The 5047-nt window shown below is 45.8% G+C and overlaps 1 protein-coding gene and 1 long non-coding RNA gene across 5 annotated transcripts in view; both read right to left on the reverse strand.

Moving 5' to 3' along the window:
* LOC111979770 (receptor-type tyrosine-protein phosphatase N2) overlaps positions 1-5047 on the reverse strand; it is a 189051-nt gene that overhangs the window by 86658 nt on the left and 97346 nt on the right. The gene's annotated exons all lie outside the window — the stretch shown is intronic.
* Positions 3614-3968, reverse strand: LOC139029288 (uncharacterized). Its single transcript, XR_011481588.1, has 2 exons — positions 3885-3968; positions 3614-3694 (listed from the first exon to the last, which is right to left on the reverse strand). It is a non-coding gene; the product is annotated as an uncharacterized lncRNA (long non-coding RNA).

Here is a 5047-nt window from a genome sequence, read left to right on the forward strand (position 1 = left end):
CTTGTGGGACATTATTTTTGAAGGCACGTATAAATAACAACTGCACGAGGACAGACAGTGACTGACAGGCTGATACACAGTTACAAATAGTAGCTAGCTAAAAGGAAAGTAGGAAGTAGACAATGAATGTAGGGGTTCCAGCAAGAGTGTCAAGATGAACAGTGACATGACGTGTTGAGGTCATCGCAGAGAAAATGGAACAACAGTTGAAAGACAAGGTAAAGGATTGCACCTATTTCTCCTTGGCCCTGGATGAGAGCAGTGACACACGTGACACGGCGCAGTTGTTGATATTCTTACGAGGCATAACCCCTGACTTTGAAATTACAGAGTAGCTTGCTTCAGCTCAGTCAATGAAGAGCACAACCACAGGGAATATTTATTGGAGGAGGTTAATAATTGTGTGGCAAAGCTGGGACTGAGTTTTGAAAAGTTATCCAGTGTGACCACTGATGGGTGCCAAAACGGGAAAGGATACAAGATAAGTAGCTGAGCTGAACCCAGATCAGAAAATGATTTTCCTGCATTGCATTATTCATCAGGAGGTGCTCTGTAAATGTGTTCTGAAAATGAGCCATGTTGTGGATACAGTTGCTAAAGTGGTAAACTTCATAAGAGCAAAATCTTTAAACCACAGGCAGTTTGTCTCACTGTTGGAAGAGACAGAGTCGGGTCATGCAGATCTCCCCTACCACACAAACGTGAGATGACTGAGTTTGGGGAAGGTGCTTAAAAGGGTGTGAGACCTGATGTCAGAGATTGCTGAGTTTTTGCAAACGAAAGGAAAACGTGGATTTCCCTCAACTGCAAGATAAAGAATGGTTGGATGATTTTGCCTTCACCATGGACATCATGGCCCTCATGAATGAACTGAATTACAAACTACAAGGGAAGGCTTTTTTGCACATCAGATGTTACAGCCTTGTCAGAGTCTTCAAGGGAAAATTACTCTCCCGACCCGCCAAGTAGAAGCCAACAATTTCACCCACCTTCCAACACTACTAGTCTGTTCCCTATCAGATGACCAGCGGCAGAAGTATACATCCACCTTCCAACACTACTAGTCTGTTCCCTATCAGATGACCAGCGGGAGAAGTATACACCCACCTTCCAACACTACTAGTCTGTTCCCTATCAGATGACCAGCGGGAGAAGTATACATCCACCTTCCAACACTACTATCTGTGTTCCCTATCAGATGACCAGCGGGAGAAGTATACATCACCATCCAACACTACTAGTCTGTTCCCTATCATATGACCAGCGGGAGAAGTATACATCCACCATCCAACACTACTAGTCTGTTCCTATCAGATGACCAGCGGGAGAAGTATACATCCACCTTTCCAACACTACTAGTCTGTTCCCTATCAGATGACCAGCAGAGAAGTATACATCCACCTTCCAACACTACTAGTCTGTTCCCTATCAGATGACCAGCGGGAGAAGTATACATCCACCTTCCAACACTACTAGTCTGTTCCCTATCAGATGACCAGCGAGAAGTATACATCCACCTTCCAACACTACTAGTCTGTTCCCTATCAGATGACCAGCAGTAGAAGTATACATCCACCTTCCAACACTACTAGTCTGTTCCCTATCAGAGACCAGCGGGAGAAGTATACATCCCCTTCCAACACTACTAGTCTGTTCCCTATCAGATGACCAGCGGAGAAGTATACATCCACCTTCCAACACTACTAGTCTGTTCCCTATCAGATGACCAGCAGTAGAAGTATACACCCACCTTCCAACACTACTAGTCTGTTTCCCTATCAATGACCAGCGGGAGAAGTAACATCCACCTTCCAACACTACTAGTCTGTTCCCTATCAGATGACCAGCGCGGATATATACGCTGCGTGATTTGAACGGTGACTTTTCTCGTCGTTTTTTCAAAGTGTTGGAAAATGACACTTTCAATGTGGATACAGCTCCCACTGACCTGCAACTTGAGCTTATCGATCTTCAGTCTGATGCAGTGATTGGAGAACTATTCAAACAATGTCACTGTGAGGTTCTATGCATTTCTCGATGAACAAAACTTTCCAAAGATTATGAGTCATGCTCAGAAGATGTTTGTACTGTTGGGTCAACCTATGTATGTGAACAGACATTCAGTGATGAAATCAAGGCACAGATCATCTCTTGCTGGCTCTCACCTCTCAGCAATCATGCGCATAGCGACGTCAGAAACTATATCTGACTTCACTGCTGTAGTGAATGCCCATCAGAGACTTCACTCCTCACACTGATTGAGTAGTTTAAATGTAATGTTGAGCTCTCTCTCTGAGCTCCCACTGACCTGCAACTTGAGCTTATCGATCTTCAGTCTGATGCAGTGATTGGAGAACTATTCAAAACAATGTCACTGATGAGGTTCTATGCATTTCTCGATGAACAAAACTTTCCAAAGATTATGAGTCATGCTCAGAAGATGTTTGTACTGTTTGGGTCAACCTATGTATGTGAACAGACATTCAGTGATGAAATCAAGGCACAGATCATCTCTTGCTGGCTCTCACCTCTCAGCAATCATGCGCATAGCGACGTCAGAAACTATATCTGACTTCACTGCTGTAGTGAATGCCCATCAGAGACTTCACTCCTCACACTGATTGAGTAGTTTAAATGTAATGTTGAGCTCTCTCTCTTTCTTATGTTTTTGTGCATACCCGTTAACAAGAGTTCTGTCCATGGTGCTGAATGCACAGTGTACTTTTCCCTCAGTGTAGTTCATTACAGTGTCTCCCGACCCCTCCAGTCTCAACCTCCAGTATTTATGCTGCAATAGTTTGTGTCGGGGGGCTAGGATCAGTCTATTATGTCTAGAGTATTTCTCCTGTCTTATCCGGTGTCCTGTGTGAATTTAAGTATGCTCCCTCTAATTCTCTCTCTCTCTCCTTCTCCCTCCCCTCCTGGAGGACCTGAGTTCTGAGCTGCTGACCTGTTGCACCCTCTACAACCACTGTGATTATTACTATTATCTGACCCTGCTGGTCATCTATGAACATTTGAACATCTTCTGTTATAATCTCCACCCGGCACAGCCAGAAGAGGACTGGCCACCCCTCAGAGCCTGGTTCCTCTCTAGGTTTCTTCCTAGGTTCCTGCCTTTCTAGGGAGTTTTTCCTAGCCACCGTGCTTCTACATCTGCATTGCTTGCTGTTTGGGGTTTTAGGCWGGGTTTCTGTACAGCACTTTGTGACATCGGCTGATGTAAAAAAGGGCTTTATTARTTCTGTGCATGTTAAAAAAGTAAAATAAGTAGCATATCTGGACGTGATTTACAGTAGATATATCTGTCAACACAGTCATACACATGTTGTCACGTCCTGACCTTAGTTCCTTTTTTATGTNCACCGCTTGTGGGACATTTATTTTGAAGGCACGTATAAATAACAACTGCACGAGGACAGACAGTGACTGACAGGCTGATACACAGTTACAAATAGTAGCTAGCTAGAAATGAGATTTTTTAAAGAAAAGGAAAGTAGACAATGAATGTAGGGTGTTCCAGCAAGAGTGTCAAGATGAACAGTGACACGACGTGTTGAGGTCATCGCAGAGAAAATGGAACAACAGTTGAAAGACAAGGTAAAGGATTGCACCTATTTCTCCTTGGCCCTGGATGAGAGCAGTGACACACGTGACACGGCGCAGTTGTTGATATTCTTACGAGGCATAACCCCTGACTTTGAAATTACAGAGTAGCTTGCTTCAGCTCAGTCAATGAAGAGCACAACCACAGGGAAATATTTATTGGAGGAGGTTAATAATTGTGTGGCAAAGCTGGGACTGAGTTTTGAAAAGTTATCCAGTGTGACCACTGATGGGTGCCAAAACGGGAAAGGATACAAGATCAAGTAGCTGAGCTGAACCCAGATCAGAAAATGATTTTCCTGCATTGCATTATTCATCAGGAGGTGCTCTGTAAATGTGTTCTGAAAATGAGCCATGTTGTGGATACAGTTGCTAAAGTGGTAAACTTCATAAGAGCAAAATCTTTAAACCACAGGCAGTTTGTCTCACTGTTGGAAGAGACAGAGTCGGGTCATGCAGATCTCCCCTACCACACAAACGTGAGATGACTGAGTTTGGGGAAGGTGCTTAAAAGGGTGTGAGACCTGATGTCAGAGATTGCTGAGTTTTTGCAAACGAAAGGAAAACGTGGATTTCCCTCAACTGCAAGATAAAGAATGGTTGGATGATTTTGCCTTCACCATGGACATCATGGCCCTCATGAATGAACTGAATTCCAAACTACAAGGGAAGGGCTTTTTTGCACATCAGATGTACAGCCTTGTCAAAGTCTTCAAGGGAAAATTACTCCTCCCGACCCGCCAAGTAGAAGCCAACAATTTCACCCACCTTCCAACACTACTAGTCTGTTCCCTATCAGATGACCAGCGGGAGAAGTATACATCCACCTTCCAACATTACTAGTCTGTTCCCTATCAGATGACCAGCGGCTGCAATGAGCCTTGTTCTCCCTGAGAATGGACGTCCACATCTGTAAATAACGAGCAAAAGCCTGAGGAGCAAGCCTGTCCGTGGCTCTGACTCCCGTCTGGTTCTGCATGGCCTTCTGCAATCGGCTCGTAGATGCTAGTGACTAAAAAACACGAGAAGCAGCAGTGCAGTGCAGTGAGTCCCCTGGCAGCAACACGCAGGCAGGCAAGGCTCCGTGTAGTGAGTCCCTGGCAGCACAGCGCAGGCAGGCAGTGTAGTGAGTCCTGCGCAGCACCAGCCGCAGTGCAGGTCAGGTAGGAGTCCCTGGCAGCACAGCGCAAGCAGCGCAAGTGCAGTGGAGTCACCGCATGCAGCCACAGCGACAAAGGACAGCCGATTGTAGTGAGTCCCATGGCAGCACCAGCGCAGGCAGGCAGTTGTCAGTGAGTCCCTGGCAGCATCAGCGCGGCAGCAGTGCAGTGAAGTCCCTGGCAGCACAGCAGCGCAGGCAGGCAGTTAGTGAGCACTCCGCACGTCAGGCAGCAGGTTACGTCAGACATGCAGGCAGGCAAGTGTAGTGAGCCCTGTGGCA

This window comes from Salvelinus sp. IW2-2015, linkage group LG19 (assembly GCF_002910315.2).
Source record: "Salvelinus sp. IW2-2015 linkage group LG19, ASM291031v2, whole genome shotgun sequence".
Taxonomy (NCBI): domain Eukaryota; kingdom Metazoa; phylum Chordata; class Actinopteri; order Salmoniformes; family Salmonidae; genus Salvelinus; species Salvelinus sp. IW2-2015.